The sequence below is a fragment of the Dipodomys spectabilis genome, unplaced genomic scaffold, assembly GCF_019054845.1.
Source record: "Dipodomys spectabilis isolate Male_0828 unplaced genomic scaffold, ASM1905484v1 ptg000024l, whole genome shotgun sequence".
Classification (NCBI taxonomy): Eukaryota; Metazoa; Chordata; class Mammalia; order Rodentia; family Heteromyidae; genus Dipodomys; species Dipodomys spectabilis.
Genome location: NW_024870701.1, coordinates 12,410,873 through 12,422,068, shown reverse-complemented (window position 1 = coordinate 12,422,068; position 11,196 = coordinate 12,410,873). Strand labels below are relative to the sequence as shown.

The window sequence follows — 11,196 nt, the reverse complement described above, 5'->3', positions numbered from 1 at the left end:
GATCCCGAATTATCACAATTTCTCTCAACTCCTGAAATGAGTCCCAGCTCGACCTAACAAGACACTTAATCGTGGGTGGAAGCACCAACCCTACCTACACAGTGGGGCAAAGACTCCAGGCCAGCTCTTCCTCAGAGACTCAAAGAACAAACCCACAACTGGAGAAGACTAGCCCACAATCAGTTTGTTTGTTGTTTTTGCCAGTCCTGGGGCTTGAACTCAGGGCCTGGGCACTGTCCCTGAGCTTCTTTTTGTTCAAAGCTAGCACTCTACCACTTGAGTCACAGGGTGACTTCTGACTTTTTCTGTTTATGTGATACCGAAGAATTGGTATCATATATGCTAGGCAAGCACTCTACCACTAAGCCACATTCCCAGCCCGAGCCCAGAATTTGAATCATAATGCTGTGGATACCAGAGACCTTTCTCCCAAGTCTGGGGTCATTCTCAGAGTTACTTAGAACAGTTTGATTTATAGAATTGTAAACTCTCTAAAGATAAAGACACCATTAGCCTGGAGAGAAGAGCAACTTTGCTCAAAGTTGAGCCCACTGGCCAGGTACTGGTCGTTCATGCCTATAATCCTAGTTGCTCAGAAGGCTAATATCTGAGGGTCATGGTTCAAAGCCAGCCTGGGCAGGAAAGTCTGTGAGACTCTTGTCTTCAATTAAATACCAGAAAACTGGAAGTGAAGCTGTGGCTCAAAGTGGTAGAGCTCTAGCCTTGAGCAAAAGAGCTCAGGGACAGTGCCCAGGCCCTGAGTTCAAGCCCTATGACTGACAAAAACAAAAACAAAACAACAACAAACAACTAAAACTAAACCAAAATAACGTTGAGCCCACTGAGTACAGAAGACAGAGAAACCAGGATATTTTGGATAACTGTGCCCTTTCTGACAGTGTATCATGTCACCAGGCAAATCCAATGAATTCAGTTTCTTACAATCCATGTTTCTAGGGGCTGGGAAGATGGCTCAGTGGTAGAGCACTAGCCCTGAGCTGAAGAGCTGAAGGACAGCGCCCAGGCCCAGAGTTCAGGCCCCACGACCGGACCCACAAAAAAAAAAAAAAAAAAATCCATGTTTCTAATTTTGTTCTAAGTGGCCTGGGATATGGCCATAACTGGGGATTCTGATTTTCTGAGGAAGTGGTTAAACCCAACAGATGTAGTAGAAATATTTGAATGTAATTAGCAAGGACAGCAAAAAGCTACTAATGGAAAGTGATTATGCAAATATGGGGCCATTAAATGCTTGTGTTGCTCTCATGAATAATGTCAGCTTCTGCTTTAGACAGAAGGAAAGGGAGGAAGGATGCATAGTGTTTCCTTTCAGGAAAATTCATCCCCATTCTGATCCAGCTCCCCTCACTAAACAGATTTCCTTAGCAACAAGTCCTTGCTATCCAAGAGGACTAGGATGCAGTTTATCTTGCATCCTAGGCTGGTTTTCTTTCAGAATCTCCCTTTTCAGGTTTGAAACCACTCTGCCTTGTTTTCAGGACCAACCAAAATCAATAACATCATCAAGGAAAACACTTTAAAAATGTGGCCCATTTACATCTGTTTTGCTGTGACACATGTTTGCAGAGACAAAGTGTATCCATTTTGATTTGTCACCAGGCTGTGATGAATGGCTGCTATTCCTGTTTTGCCTCAGCCTACCCTTCCCAGAACTCATAGAGTTTAGTGTTACCTCTTAGAGATTTCCTGGCTGGAAGAGGAAAGAAAGAAGTACTATGTATTTGAACTCAAAGCCTTGTTGTGTTCACTTGGCTTGCTTGTTTGTCTGGAGCTCTACACTCTCCAGACTTTTTGCTAGTTATTTGAGGATGAATTTTTTTCAGACTTTTCTGCCTAGTGTATCTATGAACTACAATCCTCTGTATCTCAGTCTCCCAAGTAGTTTAGGATTACAGGTGTAAACCACTGAGCCCAGCTTGCATTTTGATTCCTTAATCCAGTTATTATTAATGTAAAATAAGAGTACTTGTCTGATAAAGGATGTAGCTTCAACAATAGTTCTGTCATGTGCCTGAACAATCCGGCTGTGTTGTGAAAAATAGCACCAAGTAGGGAGGAACTTGAATGGTAAGACTTGAAGAAAGCACGCAAGAGAAACATTCAGAGAAGGCTTGCTAAACAAGAATAGGTTGGGAGAGACAAGCTTGGAAATGGATGATCTGGGTTTTAGATTACTCCTGCTACTTAGGTACAATATGATCTTACCTCAGCAATTTGAAGATAGTGCCGTCTTTGTTCTCCTCATAGGCAATGGCAACAAATGAGACTGAAATACAGAGCAGTATGTGAGAGATAGTCAACGTAGGGCCTCTGTAAAATCAGGAGGCAGTTTGATCTGCTTCTTTTTGTCTAGCACTATCTATCTATCTATCTATCTATCTATCTATCTATCTATCTATCTATCTATCTATCTATCTATCTATCTATCTATCTATCTATCTATCTCTGCCTATCTGGAGAGAACACAAGTGACAGAGCTGTCAAGAAAGGAGTGATCGGGCTGGGAAGGTGGCTCAGTGGTAGAGTGCTTCCCTCACATGCATGAGGCCCTGGGTTCGATTTCTCAGCACCATATAAGCAGAAAAAACTGGAAGTGGTGCTGTGGCTCAAGTGGTAGAGCGCTAGCCGTGAGCTGAAGAGGTTCAGCACCCAGACCCAGAGTTCAGCCCAGGACTGACAAAAAAAAAAAAAAAAAAGGAGTGATTTTATTTACAAAGAAAAAAAATCCTCTGTTTCCATTTCCTGGAGTTCATTTTAATAAATATTATTTTATATGGTCAGATACATATAGGCTTTACACCTTGTGTTCCTCCTCTGAGTATCCTCCTTTGGTCTCACTGTGTGAGAGTGTTTGGAGTACTATGTAATTTACTATGTCCTAGGGTATTTGAGATCTAGCTTCCGCAGATGAGCAAAAACATGTCTCTTTGAGCTTGGCTTACCTACTTAACATGATTTGTTGTAGGTCCATCCATTTCCCTGCAAACTACATAATACTATCCTTTCTAATGTCTGTGTAAAAATTCCATTGTACCACGTTTTTTTGGGATCCAGGAGTGTTTTTAAGACTAAGGGACTTTTGCTAGTGCCTCATATAAACCATGGAGTCACTCCAGGTTGTGTATGTGAGGGGCTTCTTCCCTGAGGGAAGCTCACATTTCTCTTGTAAAGCCATCCTGGGGTAGGATGGGTGACAAGAAAGACTGGGATGAAATTGCTTCTGGATCCAATTTGTGGGGATTCTCAGAGCTGCTCAGTTTTCCCATTGAAGGATCTAGACTGCTCTTGCCAGGCAAAGGCCTGTGGCAAACTGGTTAGGAATCCTTGAGGCTCTGTTAGCAGCAGTAAATAGGTAATCGCATTTCCTGCACCATTTTCTGTAGTCCCACTTTTCTAAAAATTCACAAAACCACCATCTGTTCTCAACTGTGTCCTGGGACAGTTGCAGCAGGATGCCTCAACAGAGAACAGAATGGCCATTGTGAGGGACAGCAGTCTCAAGCAGGAAGCTATTTTTCAGGGTTATCAGAGTTTCTGGTCAACAAGAAACGGAGGGAATTTTAGGGAGGTTACTTGAGGCAAAACCTGAGGGAGTTCCTCCCTGTATACACTTTGGAGTGAGAATGCCAGTGAGATAGAGTGAGTTGAGTAAGCAGAGACTAAAATAGTTTTTGATCACAGACTATGTGGCTGGCAAAATTGGGATATACTGTATCTTTAAAAAATTATAAAAAATAAAATGTAAATAAATAATAAATAAATAGAAAATAAAATATTTATAAATAAGTTTCCCAGGCACTGGTAGCTCATTGCTGTAATCCTAACTTCTCAGGAGGCTGAGATATGAGGATCATGGTTCAAAGCCAGCCTGGAAAGATGTTCAACCCAAGAGACTCTTATCTCCTATTAACCAGGAACATTCTGGAAGTAGAGATGTGGATCAAGTGGTAGAGAACTAGTCGAGGAAGGAAAACAAGCAAGAGTACAAGGCCATACTTTAAGCCCCAGTACAGACACAAAAATAAACAATTCCCTTCCCTTTCTTCCAGATCTATGCTTTCTAAGTAGTCTGGCCAATTTTAACAGCACTCTGACCAATACCCGGGGAAAAATAACTTAGAGGAAGGACTTAGTTTGCTCCTAGATTCAGTGTGTCATAGTGAAGAGGGCATGGTAGAGCAGATCACATCATGATGGACAGGAATCAGAGTAGAAGAGCAACAGGAAGATGCTAGCGCATGATGCAGCTTTGATTGCCACCTTTCACAATTCCATCACCTTGCAGTAATCCATTTAAATTTTGAATACGTGAATGGATTAACACATTCATTAATTTAGCACCCTCATGATTAAATCATCTCTGGAAATACCTCCACAGACACAGCTAGAGGTGCATTTTGTTTTTTTTTTCTCATCTCCTAGAAGTTGCTCAATCTAATCAAGTGGACATTTGAAATGAATATACCAAGTGACCATCAATTAATAATTGAAGCTGGATTACTGGTGGTTCATGCCTATAATTCTATCTACTCAGGAGTCTGAGATCTTTAGGATCATTTTTGAAGCCAGCCAGGACAGAAAGCTTTTCTAGTCTCTATCTCCAAAATAACCAGCAAAAAGCAGGGCTAGTGGTAGGTTCAAGTGGCATCTAAACAAGCATGAGGTCCTAAGTTCAAATCCCAGTACCACCAAGAAAAAACCCCAGCTTCTTAGGTATTTGTCATCAGGAAAAAGATTCTCTCTCTCTCTCTCTCTCTCTCTCTCTCTCTCTCTCTCTCTCAGCCTGGGCACTGCCCCTCAGCTGTTCAAGGCTAGCACTCTACCACTTGAGCCACAGCACCACTTCCTGTTTTTTTTGCTTATGTGGTGCTAAGGAATAGAACCCAAGGCCTCATCCATGCAAGGCAAGCACTCTACCACTGAGCCACCTTCCTAGCCCAAAAGAAGCACTATTTGTGACAGTGTACATTCCAGGTTTCCTGGAGGTGTTTAGGTTGTTTATAACCCTTTTGGTCTCTACGGCACCTTTTTGCTGTTGTTGGTGGTGGTGGTCATGGGGCTTGAACTCTGGGCCTGGGTGCTGTCCCTCAGCTATTCAGCTCAAGGTGAGTGCCACTTGAGCCACAGAGCTAATTCTGGTTTTCCAGTGGTTGATTAGAGATAAGAGTCTCATGGACTTTTCCTGCCCGGGCTGGCTTTGAACCATGATCCTCAGATTTCAGCCTTTTGAGTAGCTAGCATTACAGGTGTGAGCCACCAGCGCCTGGCTCTACAGCACATATATGAGTCTGATAAATATGACTCTGTTTTAAAAATTCATCTATGGTATACACAGACAAACTCAGACTTTGGTCCTGAAAATTTGACAGTGAGACTTTGGGTCTTTGGCATTTCTTTGTGTTGTCATTACAAAATACCACAGACTACAAATATAAGACTAAGGTTACTTAGGCAGTGCATTTGGATATCAGAAGAATTTCCTTTGATCTTCCTCTCTTGTTAATTTCCCACAAAACTCTTATAACTCACTCATTTAAGTCTAAATTTCTCTTTCTCTCCTCTTCTTTCTCAGCAGTTCTGGGGGTTGAACTCAGGGCCTTTCACTAGCTAGGTGAGTGCTCTCTATATCTGGAGTCACATCTCCAGCTCCCTGAAACTTTGAGTTGGACATCTCTAATAGTTTTGTCATCCTTTTAGGTACTGTGGCTTTTGCTTGCTAGGTAGATGCTCTACCACTTGAATCATGCCTGCTGTCCTTTTAAGTCTCCAAATAATACACTTATTATGTGGGAAGAACTCTTGGACACACGGATGAATAATTTACTTACATATAAATTTCCTAACAACACTGTGAGAGAGATGCTATTTACTACCTCCCCCACCCATTTTATAATTGAGGAAATTAAAGCACAGAAAAATTATATAAATTGCTTCAGGTCCCACAGCTAATAAGTACCAGAGCAGATATTTGAACCCAGCCATTCTGTCTGCAGAATCTTCTCAATCAATATATGATAGGATCTTTGTCCATTGTTCTTTCAGAGGAAAAACAAATGAGACATAATTATCTTCTTGGCTATCATCAATTTGATTCTCTCTTTAGAATAACTTCTTTCCATGAAGGCACAGAAGGAGAAATGATCTTTCTCCCTGTCTCAGATACATTCCTCTACCTAAGTTATAAAATAAAAAAAATCACAATCTCTAAAGTTTTATCATGCCAGCACCTATCATATCAAGTGACTGTGTGGGAACTGAGACGTCACACAACTCTGTAGCAGACCATCACAATGTCCTAATTTACAGTGACAAGACTAACTCCCAAGGAAACCAGGCAGTCATTACTATTCCTCTGCGATGAAGCCTAGTTCTCATGTCCTCCAGAAAACCCATTGTACTTTGTTCTTTAGATTTTCCCTGTGCGTACATAGCCATGCTACCACCGATTGTCATCATCTTCTCTATTACTGCCTCTTGTCATCCAACAAGTAGGAAGATTCCTTGAAGCAGAGGTTATGTCCAATTTTGCTTTCTATGCCTGGCCTAGCACCTCAATCATAGGAAGTGTAATTTGAACTTTCCCCCTTTTATTTCACTTGACAAATATTTATTGAGATGCTACTGTCAGCCAGACCTTGTTCTACCATGTATGGAGCATGCTCTACCTAAAACAGTTCATTGAGTGAAGGTTCCAACAGGAAATAAACATATGTCAGGTTAAGAAAAGTACAATAAAGAAGAAAAAAGCAGAAGACACAGAGACTTTAGAAGTATTATTTTGCACAGAGGGCAGAGGTGACTGTAAATAGGTGGCTTTGGAGTAGAGACCTGAATGAAGGGAAAGGACCACAGGCTGGCGGTGTTAGCATGAGTATTTGTGAAGCTACTGATAGCTTAGGATATCACTAAATGGTCTGACATCACTAAATAGATAGATTTTATTTTCCTTTTTTTTTTCTAGTACCAGAATTTGGACATAATGAGCCTTGTGGTCACTTGGCTTTCTTGCCTGTGGTTGGCTCTCTACTACTTGTGGTTGGCATTTTGCTGATTATTTTGGAGGTGAAATTCCTTCTCTTGCCTTATTGATCTAAGAACCTAAGCATTATATAGACTAAGAATGGGAAGAATAAATATCATGTCTCCTTGCTGACATTAGAAGAAATAATTTCAGCTTTTATTTATTTAGTACAGAGTTGACTATAGGTTTATCATATATTGTCTTCCTTATGTTATAGTGTGTTCTTTTCCTTCTTTAATTGAGAACTTTTATCATGAAAAGATACTGAATTCTGTCAAGGATTTTCTTGTATCTATTGAGATAATGATGTGCTTTTGTCTTCATTCTGTTTATGTACTATATTTTGTATATCAATTTGTGTATGTCGAACCTTTCTTGAATCCCTGGTATGAAACCAACTTGATCGTGGTATTGGATATTTTTAATGTGCTGTACCAACTGAGAAATTTTGCATCCGTGCTCATCAAGGAAACTGGCTTTTAATTTTTTTTGTATTTGTTGTATCGTTATCAGGTTTTGCTATCAGAGTAATACTGGATTCATAGGATAAGTTTCCTTTATATTTTATGGAATGATTTGAGGAATATTGGTGTTAGTTCTTCAAAAGGCTGGTCAAGTCAAATTTAGCAGTGAATCCATTCAGCCCTGGGCTTTTGTGTGTGTGTGTGTGTGTGTGTGTGTGTGTGTGTGTGTGTATCACATTTGCACTTGTTTGTTCCATTCATCCATTGAAGGACATGTGGGCTGTTTACATAATTTGACTATGGCAACATGGGTGTGCAAGTGTCTCTTCTGTATCCTGACTTACAATCTTTTGGATAAATTCCCAGCAGTAGTATGGCTGGATCACAAGGTAAACTATGTTTAGTTTAGTTTTTGTTTGTTTGTTTTGAGGAATCAGATCAGGAATGTTGGTGTCTAACTTCTTGGCACTCATTTCCAGAAGAACTCAGGGGACTTGTTGGTATACATTGCTAACAATATATTAAAATTTTAGCTTTATTCATTTGGGGTGAAAAAAAGAGGAACATGAAGAGTGAAGAAGAAGAGGAGAAAAGAGGCAGATATGACTGGGAAGGGTAGACTAGCATAGAGCTTCCAGGTAAGTATTAAAATAGCACAATGATGGCATGTTAAAGTTGGAGGGTTTGGAGATGTGGCTCAAGTGGTTGAGCACCAGCCAATGAGTGAAAACATCAGATACTGAGTTGAGTCTTGTCTCAGACAAAGAAAAAAGATTGTTGTTATGACCTTCCAATTACATCTTCTTATTTAATCTGTGAAACCCAGAAAACCTTCCTGAAATTCTGTAATTCCAGAAAGGAAAGAAAAGACAAAACTTACCTATAATCTCTCAGCATCTAAACATGCATTAGCCCCTCACACTTTTGAAGAATTTGTTGTTGTTCTAGAAAGAGAAGAGTCTCATTATTTCTAGGAAGACGGGAATGGTGATACTATGATTAGCTAGCATGAGGCTTCAGACTATTATGTGTTTTAAAAAAATTTCTGGGCAATTATTGTGTACCTGACAACAGGAATGGAAGATGTTCCACCTTTTTTTCTCTAAGTTTATTGAGAAGTGAACACCATTAGGGATCATTTTATTTTTAGAGTAATCTACAGTCTATTTTAAGTGCCTATCAATTTAAGTTGCTATGGTGTGAAATTATGGTGGTGGGCATGAGAATTTGTATGCAATATACTAGTTGCACATTATCATTCCCTGTAACCCCTCAATGATTCAATGTCTTAGAACAATTACAGCGGAATCTAATGATGAATTTCACTTATAAGAGAGAAATTTCTTAATGACTTGTATGTTGCGGTCAGATTTGCTGATGAATTTGGAGGTTTATAACCATTGAAAATTACTTAGGAAATAGCATTGACTTACTTATTGGTTAAAAATATGCTGTCTTCCTGCTTATGCTGACAGAATGCTACATTTGCAAAGTGGTACTATGTATAAAATGTTGTACAATATGTTTGAATTATAAGAGAACAGACTGTTTGGCCTTCTCAATCACTTGCTGACAGAGTATATGTGGTGTCAGCATACAATGACTTTTTCTCCTGTCTTGTAAGACTGATCAAATGTGCGTTGATACTACAATCTGAGCTAGCACAAGAAAGACTACAGATTCCATCTGTTTCATCGTTACACAGATTACTCTGCAAAGACAAAGTACTGAAGGAATTCACATGAGAAAGTAGAACAGGAAAGCATTGACAGGAAGACCTGTGAAGGCTGGTAAGGGAGACAAGAAAAGCAGGTGGGATGAGAGGCAGGAAACAGAAATTGTGTATACTGGAAAAGGTACATATTGTAAAGGCAATAAAAAGAGGCAGGGGAAGTTACTCCGCAAGGGAAATAAGGCAAAGAACAGAGGATGGATCTAAGATATGAAGGAGATCAGCAGAATAGCCAGCTGGAACAGGGCAGCCACGATGTTCAAATGGATGGAGCTTCAGTCTTGGGAGTACTTGGGTGCTGCTCTTGCTGGGCAGGAGGGTGAGCCATAGGAGCACAGAGTCTCCTCTAAAGTGAGGAAGTCTAAGAGAGTCTGAAGCAATGAACTGAACTAAGCAATAATCAGCTTTCCAACAGCTTTCTCTCTTTCTTAGTCCTCTTCCTTTCCTTCCTTCCCCTCCTCTTTCTCTCCCTTCTTTTTGTCCTTCTGCCAATTAGACTGAAACTCACAATCTTTTTGCCTCCACCTTTTTGAGTGTTAGGATTACAGTCATGGGTCACTATGACTGGCTCTACCACTTATTCTATTTCCCATTCAACTCCTTTGGCCAGACATATCTCATAGGATGCCTCAATTTACCCCTCAAAAAGAAGTAGATGCCGAGTGTTGATGGCTCAGGCCTGTAATCCTAGCTACTCAGGAGACTGAGCTCTGAGGTTCACAGTTCAAAGCCAGCCCCAGGCAGGAAAGTCCATAAAACACTTATCTCCAATAAAGCACCAGAAAACCAGAAGTGGCACTGTGGCTCAACTGGTAGAGTGCTTGTCTTAAGGTGAAGAACTCAGGGATAGCATCCAGGCCCAGAGTTCAAGCCCCATGATCGACTGAAAAAAAAAAGTGGTAGATGTAATAATATGACTTCTTCCAACAAATATGTTGGATAGAATGTATGGAGTCTAAACCTCAGTTAATGAAGGTTAGATTTTGGTGTAACTGACATCTTAACCGCTGCAGATCCCAACGTGTTGCAGGTTAAGAATGGACTTGGGCCAGAAACATCTGATGTTTAGAATTTTAGATCACCCAGTAATCGGCAACTGCCAGTCTTTCCCACCTCCTTAAGCTTTGTGCCATTGCTTGTACCTTTGTACCTTGGTGTAGTGGTGGGAAGAGCTAAGCCATGAGGAGTGAGGAGGCTCCTGCTATAATCTGGGAAGGAGTTATAGGCACTGGTTATTCTGAGAGTGGAATAAGGGTCAAAGCGATAAGACATTCATCTCCATCTGTTTTTTGTTGCTTCAACAGAATATACAAGACTGGATAATTTATAAAGAAAGACGTTTGTTTTTGCTCATACTTTTGGAAATCTAAGGGCATCCACTTGTTTCTGGCAAGGGCCTCATGGAAGGGGCAGATGAGCATGTGTGGAAGGGGAGTATGTATGCAAGGGCAGGGGAGGTGCTAGGCTTGCTTTAGACAAACCTAATCATGGGGCTGGGAAGGTGGCTCAGTGGTAGAGTGCTTGCCTTGCATGCATGAGGCCCTGAGTTTGATACCTCGGGACCACATAAGCAGAAAAAGCTGGAAGTGGCTCTGTGGCTCAAGTGGTAAAGTACTAGCTTTGAGATGAAGAGCTGAGGGACAGTGCCCAGGTCCAGAGATCAGGCCCCAGGACCAACCAACAAAGAAAAAAAAAAGAAAAGAAAGAAAAAGCTAGTCATGATAACTAGTTCTCACAGGAACTTCATTAGTTCCTTCATAAGGGCAGAGTCCTCATGATCCAACACCTATGAAAGGCCTTACTGTCTCTCAATACTATTACATTGCCAATTAAATTTCAACATGGGTTTTGGTGGAGAAACCCACATCTTACAGGTGCAGATCACAACTTGTTGAAGGTTAAGAATGGACAGGGGCCAGAAATGTCTGATAAAAGTTTTATGCTTAATATTAAGCTGT

General features: G+C 40.7%; 1 pseudogene; it reads left to right on the top strand.

The window, feature by feature from the left end:
- The first annotated feature begins 7,805 nt into the window (after positions 1–7,805).
- Positions 7,806–11,196, top strand: part of LOC122104255 — a 28,268-nt pseudogene continuing 24,877 nt past the window's right edge.